At 43.1% G+C, this 23216-nt stretch overlaps 1 pseudogene; it reads left to right on the top strand.

Moving 5' to 3' along the window:
- The first annotated feature begins 8544 nt into the window (after positions 1-8544).
- Positions 8545-9313, top strand: LOC105080984 (ADP-sugar pyrophosphatase pseudogene; annotated as a pseudogene).
- Positions 9314-23216: the final 13903 nt, after the last annotated feature.

Here is a 23216-nt window from a genome sequence, read left to right on the forward strand (position 1 = left end):
ACAGTTTGGAAAGGTTTTGTTTTGTTTTGCTTTTTTTTTTTTTTTAAATGAAGTTAAACATACATTAACATATGGTACAGTATTTCCACTTCTAGGTATTTACCCAATGAAAACCCAGATCTGCACAAAGACTTGCATATGAACGTTCATAGCGACTTTATTGATAATAGCCCCAAACTAAACCTGAATGTTCATGAACAGGTGAAAACTGCTACTACTGATAACTAATAAAAGTGACATAGCCCTAGCAACGGAATACTCCTTAGCAACGGAAATGAACTCCTTATACACACGATAACATGGATGAATATCAGAGATACTATGCAAAGTGGAAGAAGCCAGACAGAAAAGACTCCATGCTTTAAAAACCCATTCATATGAATCTATTCATACAAAGTTCTAGAATGGGAAAGACTAATCGAGAGGGGCAGAAAGCAACTCAGTGGTCATGATGCTGGGTGGAGGGGGGGTGTTGCAGAGAGGAGTAGGGGAACTTTTTGATGATTAGATCTAGAATACGTAAAGAATTCTTGCAACTCAAAGAGTAAAACGACAACCCATTAGAATATTGATGAAAGATTTGAATAGACATTTCTCCAAAGAAGATAGACAAATGGCCAATAAGCACATGAAAATATGTTCCCCATCATTAATCATTATGGAAATGCAAATTAAAACCACAATGAGCTACTACTCTACACGCACTAAGATGGCTGTAATAGCACAAAAACGAGTGTTGTAAGGATGTGGAGAAACTGGAATGCTGATGCACTGCTGGTGGAAATAAATGAAAAATGGAGCAGCAGCTGTGAAAAACAGTTTGGTAATTCTTCAATAAATGAAGCATAGAGTTACCATATTATCTAGCAATTCTGCTCCTAGATATGTACCCAAGAAATTGATAATATTTTTACACACAAAAACTTGTTCATAGCAGCATTATTCTTAATAGCTTAAATGTAGAAACAACCCAAATGTCCATCAACTGATGAATGGATGACAAATGTGGGATATCCACACAACGGAAAATTATTTGGCCATAAAATGAAATGAAGTTATGATACATGCCACAATATAGATGAACCTTGAAAATAGGCTAGTTGAGTAGAAGAAGCCACCCAGACAGAAAAGGCCACTTTTTAATATGACTCCATTTTTTGGGAATGTCCAGAATAGGCAAATCCATATGGTCAATAAGTATGTTCGTGGTTCCCAGGGACCGGGGGTGGGGTGGGGGGTGGGGGATGGGGAGTGACTACTAATAGGTGTGGCGTTCCTTTTTGAGGTCTTGAAAATATTCTGGAATTAGATAATGGTGAATCTACAACTTTGTGAATATTCTAAGGGCCACTGAACTATAAAACAAAAATGGGATAAAGGTATCTATTTGCTTTTACGAAATCATCTAATGTAAATAAATATGATGCTCTGAAAAATGATAAAAGACAAAGAATGAAATAAAAACCCTTCCTGTAGAAGTCAGATGAGTCCAATTTCTCTAATCATACTGTGGAAATCTTATCTCTCCAAAAGGTAGAGAGAGAAAATGTGGGTAGATTATCTTTGTCTGGTGCCATTAACAACTGGTCTAGAGCTAAAAGTGACCCTAACTCTTGTGCGGAAGACAACTTGTTTTATTTATAGCCACCCATCCACCAGGAAGTATGTCTTTTCAATGATCTGCTCTTTACCTACATGGATATTGGCACGCCACAGTGTTTAGTGGCACTCTATCAATAATCCAACAATTATTCTTACAAACAGGCAAACTTTAAGGGAAGGAGACTGATCCCACTAAAGAATTTTACTTGGTTGGAGCCTTAAGACATAAAAGTAGTAAGAGTTCATTTGAAGCACATGGTTGTCCAGCAAGTCTAATCCTAGAACTATGCAGAAATTACTTGATGACAAAGAAGTAATTTAATGGTCTAACAAGTGCTTTCAAAATTATTCCCGATGTTGGCAACTTTGAGGGTACAGTCAAGGTGACACAAGCCAAGATGTAACCACATCATCCGTTGGATTTTTCTGTTATATTGGCCCTTAGTTTTGTTTATCTTGGCCACTTGGCACATGTTTGTGAGGTCCATATTGTCTCATGATCCTCCTCCCAGGAGAACAGGGTAAGTCCTTCATTAGAATCTTTATCAGCAAAGGGGAATTGAAGAGTCAACAACAGTTTCAAATGTATCACTGCAAGTAATTTATTGGATATGAGGTCATCTTCGTTTTGCTCATCGAGGAGATCTCTACTCCAGTAAAGCACTTGGTGGTTCCTCATTTCTACCCCCACTGCTACTGCCCCGGTGCAGACCACGTCATCTCTTACCATGTCACACCCTCGTAACTCACCTCCCTGCTATGATGTTTGCTCCCCTGTAATCCATTCACCTATCAGTATGGACGTCTGAGCACCGCATGCCTCTGCCTGAGACCCTTCAGTTATCTTTTCATTGCTCCCTGAATAGAAGGCAAATCCCGACCGTGGCCACAAGATTGGAAAACAGACTTAGATGTGCGGCTATAATCAGACCTTGTTGGGGTCAAAATTTCCTTGTAGAGACACAAGAGCCTGAGAGATGGGGGTTTCATCTCTACTTACTTCAGATCCTTTTCTATTTCGCTTCTTGATTGCAGAAACTAGTAAACACTTTGTCTAATAACAAAATGGCATGTTTTACAGTAGCAGTTATGCTAACCCAGTTCTGAAACAATTGCAAAGGACTTGAGTTTTTTTCCTCTCTTTTGATCTTTAACCCTTTCGCCATTTACAGGAAATGATGGTGTTACTCACACTTAGTCATTTTCTCTGGAAACGCATTTAGAAATGCATTCGATTTTCTAGAGAAATCTGATAACTGAAACATACAATGTAGAACAGCCCTATCTCCTCACCCACCCAAACAAACCAGTATACCAATTCCATTTAATCCTGCGCCGAGGGCAGGGTTTTGTGAAGTAGCACTTACTGAACATTATCTAAATTAGTCATAGACCACAGACATAATTATATTCCGCTTTTGACCATTCCCACCTGAAAACAGCTATCAGCTCTTAGTAGAAATATGGTCTGAGCACCAAAAACTTAAACATGAAGCAAAAAATTAACTGCAAGATGGCTGAATTAAAAGGCAATTTATCTTGTAAACTCTTCAATTTTGGAAGAAATTATGCCCTTTGAGGAGGAAAAAAAAAAAAAAAGCCTCGTTCCAGAGTTGCTTCTTTTGGTAAAGCTTCCCAGGTTGCCCAGAAAGCAAATACAGTACTATCATCACAGAACGGTGTTGTAGCCAAATGCCTTTCCACATCTGTTCCTTCCACATTACTACCCCCACAACGGCCACGTGAGTTTCTAGGGCAGGTAGGAACATTCCTTTGATGGGGAGGAGATAGAGAGAGGTGAGGGGATTTGCCTGAAGTTACAGTTGGATGAGACCCCGCCCAACAGTGACCCAGAGGTCAGAGGCCTTGGTCCTCGCCCTGGCTGTGACGACCTTCATTCTGGACAGTCTCATGCTTGCACGTAGGGGGAAAACCAGCTATCATTTAAACTCTGTCCCAAATGACAGGAACCACACTGACCTAGAAAAGGAGAATTTGGCAATTCCAGGGAAAGGTGTAGCTCTAGTCATGACTTCACGCAAAAGGTCAAGTGATGTCACCAGGACCCAGTTTCTCTTTTATCCTTTGGTTCTCTGGCCTCTGACTTGCTCTGTTTTCAGACAAGCCTCTTCACTGTGGTGGCGGTTTGGCCCCTACGCTTTCAAACCTAATCTTCCAGCACTTTAAATCCAGTGAAAAAGAGCCTTTTTTTTTTTTTTTTTTCCTCTGGAGGCCCAGTCTAGGTTTTGTTGTGTCCCATTGGGGGACCAGTCAACATGGTCAGAATGGCTAGGCTGGGACCGTGAGATGTAGGATCCTGTGGAAGGAGCCTTCAGGGAACCCCTCAGCTTCTTTAGTAGAATGAAGGCTTTGGTTTCTCTGTTTCTCTGGGATTTCACATAGTAGGGAGCAATACTTTTCCATGAGGAAATCAGGGTATGTGAGAAAAGAAGAATGGCTACTGGGTGGGAGAAAAAAATGCACCACACTTATGCTTTAGTAGCCTGTTCATATTTGGAAGCGTCAATTTTTTTTTTTTTTTTAATGGAAGCACTGGGGATTGAACCCAGGACCTCATGCATGTTAAGCACGCGCCCTACCACTGAGCTATTACCACTCCCCTGGGATTGTCAAATGTGAAGAGAATCTTTGCTTCATATTTGGCTTCCAGAGCCATGCCAGCTGTCCCCACTGTGAGGGAGTGAAGCTGGAAAAGGCTGGAGAGGCTGTGCCCGGCTTATAAACACCATGTTCAACCTCAGCAAACAACTTTTATCATCACTTAATAAGCTCAAGAGACCCAGTATCCCCTGGCATGTGTGCAGGGTAGCAGATTTCACCATCCAGAACCAAGATGCCTCTTCCATGAGCTAGTCTATAACCACTAGCGTAATTAAACTGCTTCACTGTTCTCCCCGGTGACAACTGGTAAATTTGTATCAGCCCCTAATCCAAAGGGAATTCAGACCATGAAGAGATATTATTCTTGGAATGTAATAGGTTAATAGGAGTACAGTTCAATTTAGGATCCAAAAAGCATTATGCTTTTCACACTACACATTTTCGTTATATTTTCATTGCTAAATGCAACGGTAGTGAGATTATTATATATGAAAATAGCTTAGTTTTATTAGTCAGGATGGGCTAAAGGAAAGGGAAAGGGGCTTTTGCCTATGCCAGACTTTTGCGACCCTTAATTTTTAAGTTACCTAAGATTACAGAATTTTTTTCCATTTTACACTTTAAGGTTAGTTAAACCAGGAGACGTTGTTGGGAAATTCCTTAAGGTAATGACAAAGCACTTAGAAAGCAGAACCTTGCAAAGAAGGCTCCTCACCTATGACCCAGATCTCAGTACCATGCTACTTCTGCTCTAAAAATGTTCCCTTCCCCTTGGTGTTTCATACTGACATCAATGCCAAAGGACAAGTTCACATTTCTGTAGTGGATGCTGAGGTTTGTATGATCAGGGTTCAGAGTAGCAAGCAACCAAAGCGTACGTTGTATGATTTATTCTTACGGAATTTCTGGCAATGATGCAGAACTTTGGAAACTGAGCAGAAGCAAGGGAGGGAGATAGCAGATGGACCACAACCGAAAACGAGCCACAAACCCAGTCTGGTGAGGACCCTTTTGCCATTGATACCGAACATCCCTGGGTGGAGTTGGCTGCCACTGGAAATTGGACATCACTGGATTAAGGTTATAGGATAAAATACAGGACACTTAGTTAAATTTGAATTTTAAATAAACAATGCATAATGTCTAAAGTGTAAGTATGCCCCTTGCATTATTTGGGACATACTTAAATTATTTATACTAAAAATTGTTTATTATCTGAAATTTGAATTTAACTGGGTTTCCTGTAATTTCCTTTGCTAAATCTGGCAGCCCCACACTGGATGTACCATTATTGCTGGTGTCACTGATGTCCTTGGAAGCCAGCAACCACCTGCCACTCAAATGGATTTTCCAGGAGGTTCCAGGCTTTCTGCATCATGGGTTCTAAAAAGAACCTGACCGAGACAGTGGTGTGTGATCAGTGGAGCCTCAGTTATATGCCCTTGCTCTTGCTGAGAGGGAGGTCAGAAAACTGATGGGGTTTATATCATTAATGCCTCTGTCTTCCACTAAACCTTAAATTTCTCAGACATAGGGGTGGGGCAGGAGTCAGTTTCAGATACTAGGGGAGAAAAAAAGATAAATACCTACCTTATTTTCTCTTTAACACATGTTCCTTTCTCCCCTCCTTGTTGTCTAGTGGCCTGTGAGTTGGGAACCAGGCATGATAATATAACTCCCTTTGCCACTTTGGTTCAAGGCCCCAGATCTAAGCCAGTTAACAGATGGCGTCTCCTTGATGCCCAAGGTTGTTTCAGGATTGGGCACGTGACCCAGTCTGGGCCCAGGAGATGAGAAGAAAGTTCTCTAGAAGATTCTGGGGACGTTACCTTATTCCTGCGATCTGCATTAAGAAGTAACCTCATCTTTCTCCAGATACTGTTCTGTGTAGTCGTGAGGCCTGGGAATCCTGAGCCATCTTGCTTCTGGCCTGAGATGAAGAACATGGGGAGAGAACAGGGCAGAAAGCAGCATGGTGATTTCAGAGGAGAGGAGCTGGAGCCACTGGGTGAAACTCCACCCCCGTCCAATGCCTCTCCGACATCTGGACATTCAGTTAGGTGCATCAGGACATTTTTGTTTGGCTTATGCAGCTTCAAGTTGGATGTTACAGTCCTTATAGCCAAAAAACAACACAACTAAAAAAAAAAAAAAAAAAAGGTTCATGAATATGTGAGTCGTTTTTGTCCACTTATCATTTGGTGAATTCTGGAAGTTCAGCATGATGTGTTTTGATTAAACTCGGAATTGTTGCTCTCATGAAAATGTGAGGCAAAGATTAGTATTTAAATTAATGCAATACAAACAACCGGAGATCTGCTTCATTCAGCCAGGGAAAGAAGCAGTTTATAACGATTGCCAGGATCTTGCTCTTTTTGCATGAATGCCCCGAGAGGATGGGCCAGCCTCTCAGCGAGAGATATACATTTAAATTCTGGGAAAGGCCTATGGTACAAACATAAACAGAATTTCAGAAAACATTCTCCTCCCTCCGTTTTCTTTCTTCATGGGGTGGATGGCTGATGCTTTGGCTTGCCCGGCAACCCTCCCCTGCTTTTCCTCTGGATAACTCTCTCTCCTCTACTCATTGTACTCCTGTTGGGACCAACCGTCTAGGGGCCACACCTGCTCCCTCCCACCAGGCCTGAGGGTGGGCAGGTGATTCAGGCCAATCAAACTCTCTCAGAAGAACTCAGCTGTCTAGTGGGGTGATGCAAGAGGGAAAATCATGGGAGTCACTCCTAGAGGGATTTTCCATGGGCCCTGCTTCTGAGATCCCTGGAAATCCTAGATTCCCATCCTACCTAAGGCTAGATTCTGGGGGCCTCCCTCGTGGCTTTGCTTAAGGTAGCCGGAGTGAATTTCTCTTGCAGGGTGCCAAAATGCTTAGCTGATGCTTGGCACCCAAACCACCCTTAAGCACAACCAAGTCTGCATATGGGAATCACAGTTTCCATTTTTACTAGGTACATGTGAATATCAGCCTGACATAAACCTGTTTATAACAACTTCGATTGTGTGCCTAAATGATCACATAATCAATTAGTGACAAAACTTTATTGGGAACTAAAGTATTAAAGTATTTTTATGATTCAAGGAACACATATAGCACTACTGTGTCCAAGGCATTTGTTTGTTTTGTCGTCATCATAATCTAGTGATGTAAACATCATCCTTATCCCCATTTTACAGATGTTGAAACTGGAGCACAGAAATGTTAAGTAACTTGCTCAAAGTCACACAGCTGGCGAATGGTAGAGCTATGATCCAAACTGTGACAATCTGACTCTAGTCCATCTGTTGTGTAAAATTTGGCATCGTCAGAATGCTGAGACCGAAACTATAAAACCGACTTCTAATGAATAACATTAGTTATCTGCAAAAAGCATCTTAATGCTAGACTATCTTCCGGTCCAGAAGCAAGAGAGATAAACAGAGTTGGCAGAAGCCCCTGGGTTCCGACTTTCAATTTCGGAGCCAAATGAAAACTGCTTCGGGTTTCCAGGGGAAAAAATCCTCATCTAATTAGTTAGCAAGCATGAACTAAGTCCAAACACCTGCTACTGTTTTTCTTTCACAGCTGCCAGGTGCTCCACCAACAGCCTTGGATCAATACGTAATTATAATGGAAGCAGAGTATAATTAATCATAGAACTTTGACTTACTAAGTTTATTTCCATTAAAACTGTCCCATAAAACTGGGATATTTTAAACGCATAGAAAAAGGGCAACTATGGCTTTTTTACACTTGATTCAGCTGTGAGTCATCTCCATGGTGTGAATCCTCTCATCTCAATATTATTAACTCTTGTAAATATCTACAGAGTTATTCAGCCATTCATTCGACTAAATGTGGTGAGTACCTGCTAGGTGCCCAGCACTATCCTGGGCACTGGGTTGATGGCAGTGAACAAGTAGATAAAAATCCTTGCCCTCATGGCGCTGGCGTTCCAGTGGAGAGTTACACCTCTCAGCTGCACAGCTGAAAAAGCCTGAATTTCTCCCGACTCCTGATTGTTTCCATTAGTAAAATGAATGGATGACTCAGTTCATCGAGGGCTGTGCTGAGTCTGTGCGACGTCAGCTGAGCTGGTCCTTCCAGGGGACCCCAGAGAAGGACACTGAGGATAAAGACTGCCTGGCAGAGGTGATCATATCTGCTGGGAGATGATGATTCATTACTGTGTGCCCAGGCTTTCAGATGAGTAATCCATGTGCTTTGTATATTCAAACGCACTTAATTCTCACAGCAACCTAAGATCGAGAAGCAGCAGCCCCATATCGCCTGAGGCTGCTGCCTGGGACTCACCCTTCTTTTTTCCTCCCCCAGAGGCATGCCCTTCCCTTCACCCCCACATCTTGGTTGTGAACTTCTTGCCCAAGGACTATAAAGACTAACCAGTTTGAAAATGGAAAACCAAGAACCAACGGGTTCTTCTCAAAATACCAAACGGTCTATTATTTCAGGGGAGTTAATTTCAAAAGGAAAATGGGTCAAGCCTGGAAACACTTACATGGCTCCTACGGGTGAAACAAGAGCTTGGGAGCTGGTGAAATACGGCCAGGAAAGGATGGTGGCGGGTTTCCCGGAGCTGCAAAGAACTCTTCGTTATAAGCTTATCATCCTGGTGAAGCCGCTCCGCCCACCAATGGGAGGTTACTGCCTAGAATTCTCTGCAGGTGTCCTGGGTGGTCATGTCAGCCCAGACGCAGCCGCGCTTCAGGAGCTGGGTTCAATCCCTGGTACCCCCTCCAAAATAAATAAATAAACTTAATTACACCCCCCCAAAAAAAGGATAGGTTGCTGGATGTTCTCCACTGAATTATAGATCCAGGTGTGTTGAACTGGACCACACACATCACTGTAGTAACTATTAATGGAGATGATGCTGAAAGCACAAGACCTAGGCCAAAGCCAGGGGATGGAGACTTGCGGGAGTAATCTCTTTACCAAAGAACAAACTGCAGAAGGGACTTGATGCTCTAGGAGCTGATGGACACCTGACAATGGAGGCGAGTCTCTTCTTGGGCTCCAGCTCTGAAACATGCAAACATGAAGTCACTTGAAATGCCTTGCCTGAAATTGTAAGGCCAGAGGACAGTGGCCATATGTTTTTGTCAATGAGACACCTCCCCTCAGGCTTCCTTCACCAACACTTTGTATTCAGCTTAGTTTAACGTAGATTTGAAATGAGCTTTTTCATAAAATAAAAACTATGCAGAATGTAAATAAAGAAGTAAAAACTTGCCAATGCACTTATTTTCACATATTAATTTCTCTGAATCTGAGGGGAGTTTAAGAAGCCTGTGCCTCTCCTAAGTGTGGTCAGCAGGGCAAGGCGGTGCTGGGGATGTCACCCACAATGTCACACACAGGCCTGGCTGTTCACATTTTCAGCATCTCAGTTGAATGACGAGCATGGTTGATACTGCACGTGCTGCGGTATTTGTTGTTCATAACATTTTCCCGGTTCTCGGCTGAAACATACTGACACCAGCTGGTAGATCGTGTTGCAGAAGTGGGGCCAGAGGCATGGAAGAGAGTCTCCCGGGTAGGGCTGGGGGCGAGCGGGGCACACACAGCGGAGTGTTCCTGAGATGCTGCTTGTCTAATCCTCCGGATGGACAGAGGGCAGTTTTGTACAAAAAAAGCCTCAGGGATAAGAAACCTTGTGTTCTCGTTTAATTGGTAGGTTTGTTTTTCCTTAATGATACGTGTCGTGTCTTACTATCAAGGGCATCTTTGACTTGATAAGATACCAAATTATTATACTTATATGCTATATATATAATGTATGTAAAAATATTTTACAGATGAGGAAGCTAAGACACAATAATGTGAATTAACTTGCCCCAAATCCCACAGCTAGTAAGTGGCAGAACCAGGATTTTATCTTGAATGTCGTTGATTCAAGGTCTAAACACTCAGTTAATCATTGCACTACACTATTCTTCGTGTTCATGCAGCTGGTTGAGGAAGGTTTTTGCAGCCCTGTTTACTCAATTAGCCAACCAACTGATTCATCGGGTGCCCCACACACTGGGGACAGGTCCAGGGGTGAGCAAGAACTTGGAGCAATCCTTGCGGAATATGTAACTTAACAAGGGAATAGGTCTTAATTGCATAACCATAGGAATAAGTGTAAAGGTTAAAAAAAAAAGTTTCTTCTGTGTAGCACAGGGGACTACGTTCAATATCTTGTAATAACCTTTAATGAAAAAAATATGAAAATGAATATATATGTATACGCATGGCGGGGACATTGTACTGTACACCAGAAATTGACACGTTGTAATTGACTGTATACCAGAAATTGACACGTTGTAATTGACTGTATACTTCAATAAAAAAAATTTTTTTAATTTAAAAATATTTTTTAAAAAGATGCAACTATGCACTCACAGGAAGGAGAACTCTGCAGTGCTATTAAAATGTGAAATGAGGGACCCTTTATAAGCTGGGAAATCAGATAAGGCTTTGAGCTAAAGGTAAATAGGCAAAGAGGATGAAGGGCAAGGCATCCCAGGAAGAGGAAACAGCATGTGAAAAGGGCATTATGGCAGAAAGACAGCGCTTTCCCAAACAGGAAAGAAGCTAGAGTGTGGCTGGTGACTGTGTGCGTTTACGTGGGGTCAGAGTGTTAGGAGATAAAGGTAGAGAATTAGAGCGGGGTAAGATCACACACAGCCCTGCATCCATGTTAAGGATGTAAGACTTCATCCTGAAAGCAACGATGCTTCCTCAGAGGTTCAGGGTTCATATATATTGTCCTCTAGCTCTAATTCTATGCCAGTCAGTCTGAAACTGTCCCAAAGGCTAATTCACGGTCTGTGGACAGGAATAATTTTTCTGAAAGCCCTTGATAAGCAGCTGTACATGGATAAGGTACAATGATTTCCCCTGCTATTCAAAACAGCTCTCTTTGCTCTCTCTGATGGTGAAACTCCAAATAAGATGAAACTTACCCATAAATAAGGGATCTGAAGCCAAATTTCGATATGGCAATAGGGCTCCTCCAACAAAATACCCCAGGCTGGGTAGCTTGTAAACAGCAGAAACTTCTTTCCCACAGTTCCGGAGGCTGGAAGTCCAAGATCAGGGGATGGCCCTCTTCCGGGCTGCAGACTTCTTGCATCCTTACCTGACAGAATAAAGCTCTGTGAGATCTTTTTCATTAGGGCGCTAATCCCTTTCATGAGGGCTCCACCCTCAGGACCTAATCACCCCCCAAAAGCTCCCCCTACTAATACCGGTACCTTTGGGGGTTAGGATTTCAATGTATGAATTGGAGGAGGGGGAGTTGAACAGACATTCAGACCACAGCAGTGGTTCTCTAGATTTGTAAATTATTTTGTGTAAAAGGATAGTTGAAACAAAGTTTATTTGTCTATAAGCAAACAGGTGGCATAGGTGTATGCAATGTAGCGAGACCGTATATATTAAATGTACCATAATTAATTCGAAGATGCATTTTTTTCCCACTGAAATTAGGGTGTGTCTGAGAACTGAAGGCATGTCACATATTAATTGTCAGCATTTTTCTTTCTTAATAATAACCTTACCATTGACAGTATCTCAGATTCAATGAAGTAAAGGGTAGAAATTCCGAGAAGCAGAGCCTAAGACAGGTATAGGGGTTTATATAATTTGTTGAGGGTGCTCTTTCTAAAAAGCCTGTAAGGGAGGGAATAAGCAGCAGAGGGAAAAGGGACAGAATCAAGCAAGGTCTCAGGTCAAGGCTAGCCTCTGATCCGTAGGAAGTGGGCTCTGGAGCACAAACCCCACGATAGCTTTACTCCCAAATTAGTCACTGACTACAGGCTGCCTTTAGAGAGGTCATAACCTCCTGGGCAAAGAGCTCCCATCAACTGAGGGTAATTGTCAGGAGAAGGGAGCCATTATCAGCCGATAGCCACAACAACTGGGGGCTGGGGACCTCCCCTTGGTGTAGGAATTTGGGGGACATTACAGCATCCGCTCTAGGTGAGACTGTGTGATTTGCAAGTCCTCAATAGTCTGCTTAGAGTGGACTTACCACCAAGTGTCCTAGGGCTGTTTCTTCCAGGTGCCCTGAGGACCAGGCGACCAGATGCTGTCAGAAGCCACACATGCCACAGGCTCAGAGCACTTCTGACCTATATGTAGCAGATCTAGCTCCCAAAGGACTCCACTGACTCTTAACGCCTGGGTAGGGTTGGGGAGAGAGGCAGACCAGAGGTGAAACCATAAAGCGGGCCGTATCTTCTCTGTCCCCTGCCCTACCTTTTTAGAATCTCGTTCCCCGATCCTAGCATCCTTTTCTCTTACCCTCTTCACTACCACATTGCTTCTACCTGATCTCTAACTCTGAAATACTCTCAGGATGTTTCCTTCTCCAAGCACCCCTACCCCTCTAAGAAACTTACCTTTAAAAAAAGTGTTATGAATTTGCTGTGTTACCACCTGGGTATATTTACATTTTAAAGACCACTGGGAGCCAATACTGTTTACCATAAGGAAATGAATAACTGTTGGTGTAATTTAAGGCATCGCGACTCCTGTAAATTGTTCAACATGGATGAGGTCCTCATACAAACTATAAACATGGGGTGACAATAAGAAAACTGAGAAAAGTCAGGAAAAATCTAGTTCTGCTCTCATCAAGCCAGGCTGTTACTCTTAGCTAATCCCCCCCCCCCCCCCCCCCGTCTCTTGGCATTGTCTGCACAACAGAGTAGCTGGTGGGCATTCCCATGCTGCATCAAGGGCGTAGACAAGGATGGAATCATTCCTGTATATTAATCTCCTCCATCGCAGTGATAACAGAGAGTCACAGTAATGATAAAACCAATAATTACTGAATGTTTTCTAGGTGGCAAGCTCTTTTTAATCCCCAAGCCTTGTAAAAGAAGTTGTCAGTGGCCTTTCTGGTTACCAAGAGCTAAACCTCAACCTTGGGATCCTTTTTCGCCTGGATTGGCTGGAGTACACATTACAGCTGACCCAGAAATGAATACTCAAAAGATGCGAAAAAAAATAATTTGACCAATGCATTCTTTCATAGACTTAGCCTTGCGGGGGGGGGGGGGGGGCTCTGGATCAGCTAAAGAGGATGCAATGACCAAACAGAAGGAAAGGATCTGAAAGGGAACTTAGAGACCACACAATTCCAACTTTCTCATCACACAGATGAAAAAATTTCATCCCAGGTAAAGTAAATTGCTCAAAGCCACAGACTTCCAAGAAGATGATTTGCGGATGTGTGTGTGACACCCTTATAAAGGCAGGTGCCAGTGAGGACTTTGCTAGGTTTAAGTCAAGGGATCTTAATATGAAAATGCAAATTTAACAATAGCTGTAGTTAATAAAGCTAGGAACGAATAAGGATTTTAAGACTGGAGAACGTCTTCTATATGGTGCACATTCATTTGCTGAGTGTAGATATCAATCACTCTGAACTCGCGTCTTGAGTAGCTGGTGAGAGGGGCAACCACCACCTCGTTGAGGTGTGTTCCCAAGGGTGGGCACCCGTGATCAGGCACACATCCAGTAGAACATCTTGGCGGGAACTGTGGGGAGAGCAGTTTTTATACCCAAATTGTTCTTTACTATTTCAAGAAATGCCGCCTTCTTTATTTCTCTAGTATTTCTTACCTGCCCAAACTTAGTCTGTCAATAATTTGTGAATGATGGTGTGCAGCCCACCAGTCACCTCCGACACTTAATTTTTGGTCTGACCCTACCCTATTTGGGGGTGAAATATCGTCATCTTTATGAAAGGCAAGAAAATACTGAACAGTTAAAAAACTTCGGTCTCTTTGAGTGTCTATAGGATGAAAAATCTTTATTGCTCATTGTACTAGAAGCTGTTGGAGGATATAAAAGAAGTTAAACAAGAGAATTAATTCAGTTCATATGTTCTGAGAGACTATAGTCTGGCTGAAACGTGGAAATGAAAACATAATCGTCCTCATCATCATCACTGTTACCTTTGAACCCTTGTTATGGACCAGGCCCCATGCAAAACACTTCATGTACATTATTTCATTTAATACTTGCATCCACCTTCCAAAGGTACCCATTATAGCCGGGTTTACAGATGCGAATACTGAGTCCCAGAGAGGCCTCAGCCCGGCAGTGGTTGAGTCACAACTACGAACCCAGGTCTTTCTGACTTTAGAGCCTGTCATTCTTCTCCCAGTGCCCTCATAGGAACGCTTTAAAGCAAAACACGGTGATTCATTGGCTACCTGATTAACAGGGGCCAAACTGGCCCCGACATGGTGGAGACCTATTCTTGGCTGCTGCTGCTCATTCTGCTTGGCTTTGGATTCAGTAGACCAAGTTCTCACCCTCATAATGGGACCTGTGTGGGAGCTGATTGCAGACTTGTAAAGCCTTGCACCTGTGCCTTGTTATTGTGTTAAAGACAAGCTGGAGAATCACGTGGACAGCTTTGCGCCCTCCTGTGCGCCTAGTTTGTAGGTAAATGTATTATATTTGAGCACGTTCTCTTTCCTCCTTCCAAAGCTGCATTTCTAAGTTGGAATAGAAATGAATTCCTGGTCTGACTTGAACTCTTAGGGTTTCCTGTGTGAGTCTGGGCAGAAGCCATCCATGCAGCCATTCCTCCAGCTAGTAGTTACCACGCTGCTACTACGTGCTTGGTAATGTCCTCGGGACTGTTCACACAAGGATGGAAAGCCATAGCCTTTGTTTTAGGAAGCTAAGTCTCATTGGAGACAGACACAGGGTTGCCAGATTTAGCAAATAAAAAATACAGGACACCCAGTTAAATATTGCACGGGACAGACTTACACTAAAAAAATTATCCGTGGTTTATCTGAAATTCCAATTTGGCTAGGCACTGTGTATTTTGTCTGGTAACCGAGGCAGACATAGAAATCCACCACACCCCACAAAAGATGTTGGCTGTAATGGTTGTGCACCCACTGCTCCAGAGACACACAAGAGAGGGCATGCTTTCCCTGTCTGGGAAAACCCAGGGAGGCATCATGTGACTGTGTGGCCCATTCGAAGGAATGGTGTGTTTGCTGGATGATCGTGAGTCAGATTTGACAGGCAGAGGCAGGGGAGGAATTTTCAGATGCAGGGAAGAGTAGAGAGTTTGAGATAATGCCAGGGGCGGACAAGGGCAATGGGAGAAGGGCTAAAATAAACACGAGGGCCAGATCATGGATGGAGAGCTTTGGCAGAAAGATGAATGATTCACGAATTCATTCTGCCATCAGTAGGAAACCATTCAGTTTACACTTTTTCTTCTTACTGTTTCATGTAATGAGACTTTGGCTAAGGAATGTTTCCCACAATGGAGGCCATGGACCAATGTTACCGTGAGGGATAATTTCAGGTAGTAATTTATGATGACTTGGGGTAGTTTGGGGAAGGCAGCATGAAATAGCCTTGACTCACGCAGGGAGCGTGTTCTTTTTTTTTTTTTTTTTCCAATTTAAAACTCTTATTTTTATGTGTACACTTTTTAAAAAATTAATGGGCTTTAGTGGGGGGAGGGTATAGCTCAGTGGTAGAGCACATGCTTAGCATGTATGACGAGGTCTTGGGTTCAATCCCCGGTACCTCCATTAAACAAACCAACCAACCAACCAACCAACCAACCTAATTAACCCCCCCCCAAAAAAACCCCAAAGAAGCAAAAACAAAAAACAAAAAAATTAATGGGCTTTATTTTTTAGAGCAGTTTCAGGTTTAAGAGACACTAAGTGGAGGGGGCAGGGTGTAGCTCAGTGGTAGAGCACATGCTTAGCAGGCATGAGGTCCTGGGTTCAGTCCCCAGTACCTCCATTAAATAAACAAATAAGTAAACCTAATTACCCCCCCACCAAAACAAAAACAAACAAACAAAAAACCCCCAAAGAACAAAACCAAAACCAAAAAATCAATAGGCTTTATTTTTTAGAGCAGTTTTAAGTTTAGGAGACATTAAAGAAAGTCTTAATTTGGTGCTATTTTATCTTTACCACCTCTCTAATATAGTCATTCTTCCTCTTGGAAGAAAGAGACCCCCCCCCCCCCCAAAAAAAGGGAGAAGGGAATGGAGAAGAAAGGGAGGAGGGGAGGGGAGTAGAGAGCATTAAGCCTTTGAGTCTGTGACAAGCCACATGCCGAGTTTCATCACTGAATCTTTTTCTTTCAATGTATTTGCTTATAAAGGCCTCTTCCACTTCTGAGCCCAGCACCCCTCTTCTGCTTAAGGTGTGTTGATAAAGAGATTTGTTGCAAAATAAATGTACTCACATACAACAAGTGAATAGCGTAAGTGGGCGATAATAAAAGTGGCAGGCAAATGACTAAAGCTTGGAAAACTCCGGGCTAAGGAATCCTGCCTGAGGTTGCATTCTTACCTGGAGGCAAGTTCCCACCCAGCCTTTCAGGAGCTGATGGAGGAGTTTTCCAAAGAAAAGCCCCATTGTTTTTAGGAGGATGAATAAGGCTCACCTGGGGCATTTATAGAACTCTAGCATAGCCGGCCTTTTGTATCCAAGGGTTCTGCAAACCAGCTGCAGATTGAAAATATTTTTTGTAAAAAGGTCGGGAGGGTACAGTTAAGTGACAGAGCACATGCTTAGCATGCACAAGGTCCTGGGTTCAATCCCCAGTACCGCTTTCAAAAATAAAGAAATAAACCTGTTTACCTCAAAAAAGAAAAAAAAAAAACTCAATAAATAAAGTCACCTAGAAAATGTAAAAAAAAAAAAAAAAAAAAAGAAAAAGAAAATTTAAAAAAAATTTTTAAAAAATCTAGAACGTTCCAAAAAGTAAAACTTGAATTTGCCACATGAAAGCAACTATTCACATAGCATTCACATTGTATTTACACCTATTCGCATAGTAGTAGATATTATAAGTAATCTAGAGATGATTTAAAATATCCAGGATGGTGTGTGTAGGTTACATGCAAATACGTCACCATTTTATATAAGGGACTTGAGCATCCATGGATTCTGGCATCCAAAGGAGGTTCTGGAATTAATCCACCACAGATACCGAGGGACAGCTCTATTACTGATATAGGTTTGCTTGAGGGTTAAATGAAATAGTATGTGAAATTCATGAGGCTCATTATTGATCAAAAGAGCTGCAGATTTTTTTGGTCATTCTTCTTTGGTGCTAATGCCTCGTTGATGTTTGTAATTAATCTTTTGAAGCACTTTACCAGTGGTGCTCACATGTGAGTGTGCGTCAGAATAATCTGGATTCTTCCCACAAACCCCCCACCCCCACCCCACCCAGTGTCTGATTCAGGAGGCCTGGAGGCAGGGGTGTGAGAACATTGCTAACAAGTCCCCAGGTGATGCCCCTGGTCCCAGAACCTCACTTTGAGAACCCCTGTACCAGGTCACCTCTGATGAAGATAAAACCCTTATAGGAAAGGTTTTCAGTCGTGACTCCCCAGAACCCACAGTGAGGAATGTATTTTACATCATGACCCTAGTATAAACATACATGTAGCTAAACGAGTTTTGTGAAATAAGACTTAATGTTAACTTCTGTAAATGCACTCCAATTTTTTGTTTTAAGAAAATGCTGACCCATGACATTGCATTTTATGAACCATTATTGAGTCATATCTCAGCTAGAAAACAGTTAGTGCTTGATAGCCATTGTGTTGGTAAAAATGCACACCTCCGCATTAAATAACATGGCAAAAATGAAGTGACATCTCATTCTTTGTTCCTCTCACAATAGAAAGGCCATTATCAAAGGGGGGGACCCCTCTTCTACTCTTGGGCAAGAGAAATCATGTAGAGACCTTGGCTGCTGAAAGGGAGATGGAGAAGACGTTGGTTTGCAGGGAACTATCTGGGGCTCTGACATGTATCCTGTTATACTGCTGACAGGGAGAGCAGGACTGAAATAATAACGAAGAAAATGAAACATCTTCCTGCTCCAACATGCAGCGACGCTACAGAACGTAAAACATCCATGTCACATCTGGGCATGGAACTCATTCCCCACCCTGCTCGTCCTCTCTAAAGATGCTTTTACAGAGGCCAAAAGTTGACTCACTACAGGTAGTCCTTGACTTTCATTGGCCTAATGTGTGCATAGTCCATGTTTGTGCACACAACTCCATCTTTCCATTGCCACCTGCCATATAATGATTTCCCAGCCATCTTCTCTACAGCACCTGTGCTCTGGGGATGGGTAGAGGCCTTAACCAAGGTGATGGGAATGAGAGGCTGGAGCCTGGGGCCTGGGTCCCGTTACTGGAGTGCTTGCACCTCAACAAACGTTTCCTCGAGCAACAGAATACAAAGAAACCATAAGGGACTAAAAATAGCTGCACACATGCGCAGTTGGGGTATTTATGAACAATAAGCAAAAAGGCCACAAACTGCCATTTCTGAGGTGCTGAGAGCAAAAGCAGGGTGCTGTGCATGAGCCCTGCACACAGCATCACCAAGGGGGTGGGCAGGCCACCTAAGCTACACCTCCTGCCTGACCTATGGACCCGCCCCGGTCCTCACCCCATTTAAAGAACCACCTTGCCTTCCACTCAGGAGTGAGCAAAGACAACTGCTTCTTGTTTTTACTCCCTTATGCTGCAGCACGAGTCCCAGTAAAGCCTTGCCTGAATTCCTCACCTGGCCTCTTAACAATTTCTTTTGATTAAACAGCCCAAGGACCCAGATTGGTAACAGGAATATTCGCTCCCCTGCACTAGCGCAAGTGCTGGTCTAGGCCAAGGGTCTCCATCTGGCCCACAGCTCCCTGGCCACATCCTTTGCCCTTCCAGCAGCCTGGCCCTCTAGAACGGGCTAGCTCCAAGCTGAGATCCCTGCCATGGAAATCTTGTCCGCCTCGCTCAGGTATCACCTGGGCTCCAGAATGGCACGTCTGGGGAATGTGGGAGGGTGACAGGTCCAAGACCCCCTGGACTCTCGCTTTGGTGGAGAGAGGAACTCCTTTTCCTCTGTCCTGGTACACCTGGGTCCAAAGATTTAAAGATTAGAGGCCATAAAACCTTCCATCCTTGCTCTGGTGCTGAGGTCAGGCTGATGAGAAAAAGTAACAGGTTTGATTTTGTTCAAGCAAACAAGCAGTGAGATCCCTCAAAAACAAGGCACAGCATTCTCAACCCCCACTGAAAAAGAAAAAGCCGGGTTTCCCTCTTGGGGGGTGTCGAGCCAAAAGACCCAACCCAGGCAAAGAGCAGAAGGAAGGGCTTCTCACTTGCAGCAGGTAAGGAGAGCACCGGGGATCTTTCCCGGAGCAGCCTCTCCGCGAACAGCAAAGCTGGGGAAGTTTTAGGCTAAGGTTACCTGCACGTGCATCAAGGGGCCTGAGCAGAGGCGACGTCAGCATGGTTCAGATGCAAAGCCCTCCAGAGTCCAAGGTTTAGTTGATTGAAGTCTCGAGGGTCAGAAAAGGTCAACGTCACCGTTCCTTAGGTTCTGACCGGTCTGAGGTCTTAGCACATACTTACCCTCTTCCACCTGGGTGGGGGGAGGGGCTTAGTTCCCGCAGAACTCAAAGATGTATCAGACTGTTATCTATATCCCTTGAGGAGGAACCAGGACTTGATTTTATCTGTACCGAGGTTGCTTTTCATTCCTTTGTTTCCTTCAGATCATTAATTACTGAGACCTGTTCAAGGGCAAGCATTGTGTGGCCAGGTTTAGATCACAAAATGCTTTAGGCCAAAATGGCTTTTCTTCTGTCAGAAATTGGATCTGGTTCGTTTCCTCCAGGGACCCCTGCCCTAGCCTGTCTGCTTATAGCATCACCTGCAATACTTCAGATTTTTATTAACAAAGGAAAAAAAAAAACTTTCTTGGAACCAAAACGCTCTTGTAATCTCCAAGTCCCAGTCTGTTTAACTTTGTGACCTGTAATTTTCATAAAAGTCTTCCTCATTCTTAAGCCCTCAGGTCAACAGTCATTTCATGGGGAAGTGAAGTGCTTGGTAACTTCCGGCCTCGGTTAAATCTAGGTCAAATAGGGATGCCCTGTGCTCATCAAGCATAGTGCTTCTCCTTGGCAGTCCTGTCAGAGAGGCATTTATTTTTTTTAAGTAAACTTTTAATTTTGGAATCATTTTGGATTCACAGAAAAGGTACAGAGATGGTAAAAAGAGTTCCTGGATACCTCTCACCCAGTCCCCGGATGCTAATCAGTTACCATGGATGTGTCAAATTAACCACCGCTGGTGCGTTACTGTGGACTAAACTCCAGATTTTATTTACACTTCACCCTTTTTTTCCACTTACGTCCTTTTTCGGCTCTGGGCTCTAATTTAGGGTACCATGTTGCATTAAGTTTCATGTTTCCTGGGTCTCCTCCAGTCTCTGCATTGGGCTGGACACCAGAGAATTAGAGTAAGAGAACACGCTCCCTTCCTATGGGAGAATCCCAGGCTAACCATCCTAAAAGTCAAGATAAGCAACTTGAGGTTAGACAGAGATCGAGAGAGCTCCATGCTCCCTGCTGGAGCCCTCGTTTGTTCTTTCCTAAGGAAGTAAGCATCGATTAACTGATACTGATACAAAGGGCTGAGATCGAGTTATCATTCAGAGTAAATAAATCATTCAGAATAAATAAAATAGCCTTTTTGTGACAGTTTGCTTAGGGACTTGGGTTCCCTGAATTTACCCTTTTGCTATGGCGCTAACATTGAATTGGAAGATCAAGGAGCCTGAACGCTCCAGGTGCATGTTATCTCACATTTTAATGTCTCTGAAATCCAGATGCGTCTGACAACGAGTGGCACCTCACAGTCATGATTGACAAGGGGCAGGTCTGACAGAGTTGTCATTGCCTGTGTGTGCAGACTTGGCCAGGGCTGTTCAGGTGTAGTCACTTGAATCAATTTTGGAGCATCGTTGATGCCATGTAGGTTGAGTTTAATTGCGGTTTCAAATGTCTTTTAAAAGAATACACCGTCAGTAGTGACATGAAAAGTTTACTGAGGATGCAAAAAAGCGTGAACACACCACAAGAGGATACACACTGGGGACGAATGAGGGACTAGTCATTGTTGGAGGCAAGACCGCAGATCCCTATTTTCTCGGAATGGAGCAACCCAGGGCTTTACAGGACCCAGGCAGGGAGGAAACCCACAGGCAGATAAAGTGGTATTACACTGTGTTACTGATCAACATGAAAATGAGATACTTCATCACGTGTCAGGGCAGTCAGTGCACCTGAAGGTAGAAGAAATTCCAATAAATTCTCTAGAAGAGATGAAGGAGATTTGAAAACCTTGGATTCCTTGGGGCAAACCTGAGCAAGTCATTTAACTAGACTCTTGTCTGTTTTATTCTCTGGAAGAAAATAGGGCTAAAAGTAGTACCTCATTTGTAAGTAGCAGTGGGCTGGAGCTGCGTCTTAACCAGCTCACAGGAGCCTCTTACGCACATCTTTCCCCAAACACGTTCAGCGATGTCATGTTGGTAACTTGAAATCTACCAAGGAGTTACACCACAGAAATCGACAGTCACTACAAACCAGAACTTTTTTCCTCCCAGAGAACCAGTTAAACATTTACCAGCACATGGCTACTTATAGAATTGTTGCAAAGGTTAAATGAGGTGATGAATGCAAGGGGCTTGGTGCATTGCCTAGCTCGCAGTAAGTATTTACATATGTAAGCATAGCTGTATATCCGAGCTTTTATCCAGTAATTTTGCTGTAATTTGTTACTTTATTTTAAAATCTGTTTTTGTAGGGGACATGATATTTTAAGTCTTTCCAGCCTCTTGCCCTCCTGGGATTCCTGCCACCCCCATTCCCACACCATTATAGTTGGAGCAGGATCGTTTTTCCATTGTGATCCTGCCACCTGGCTAGAAACTTTCCTGAAGGAATCACCTGGTCGGTCTCTTGAATGGAAGAGATAATGCATGCTTGAGAGTTATTGGCAGGAGCTACTTTCCAGAAGGAGGATGGGGAAGTGAAGAACACCTATTTATAGCAACAGAAAGGATGATTCAGATGAAAAGAGAAAAGCAAAGGACAGAAATACTCAGAAGTATCCTGGGTGCCCCATGTCCCTTTTTCCCTTGTTTCTGATCCCATATGAAGTCTGCCTTCGGGGGTCTATGAATCAAGTTTTATTTTAAGTGCCTGGAACAGTGCTTGGCACAGAGTAGGTACTCAATAAATATCCGTGGAATGATTAACAGGTGTTGCTTCTTGTGTAAGTGAGCCTGGGGTGGCTTGCTCAACTCCCTGTTTCAATGAATTCTATCAAAGTACATGGATCCTTTGCTTAGTCAAAGTCTGAGTCATTACTGGCTAGGGAAAGCTGATCCAGCTCTATGACTTAAGACCAACTGACGGCAGCCCCATGGTGGGCACAGTTAGTATAAGAAGCCATCTTCTCTGAGCTCTATGTCGGTTTTAAACCACAAACAAGGGGGGCTTAGGGTTAGTGGGAGAGCATGTGCTTAGCATGCACGAGGTCCTGAGTTCAATCCCCAGTACCTCCATTAAAAGAGTAAATAAAAAGTAAATAAATATGTCTTTAAAAGAGACAAACAACATTATAGGCAAGAAAGTAACTTTCTGGATTTTGTTTTTGTGGATTTTTTTTTTTAATTCATAGAAGAATTTTAGAAAGGCAGTGGGAGAGAGAAAAATGACACTCTTCTAATATAAGATGATACACTGGAGAAGAATTCTGTACCCCAGACAAGGGCTCAGTTGGGAAGAGGCCTCTATACATTTGGAGGGCACCAGGCTAATAAGACATTTATTGGTTTCGTGATTGCTATGACGAATTCCACCTCCTGCAATCTCTGGAAAACCTCCTCATTACTTAGCTGTGCAGGGCCTGTGCTGTGAAGGTCATTGCCTAAGGAATGTGCTCAGAGTAAATGGAAAGGCCAAATTAGAGAAGGGAAATGACCACTCGAGAGTTTTAAGTGATTTTTGCAGTGTGATTGCAATGTGGAATTCAACCTGCAAAGCGTTAGGAGAGAGATCAACAGAACAGTACAACATTTGCTGGAAATAAAAACACAAACAC

The sequence above is a fragment of the Camelus bactrianus genome, chromosome 4 (assembly GCF_048773025.1).
Source record: "Camelus bactrianus isolate YW-2024 breed Bactrian camel chromosome 4, ASM4877302v1, whole genome shotgun sequence".
Lineage (NCBI taxonomy): Eukaryota > Metazoa > Chordata > Mammalia > Artiodactyla > Camelidae > Camelus > Camelus bactrianus.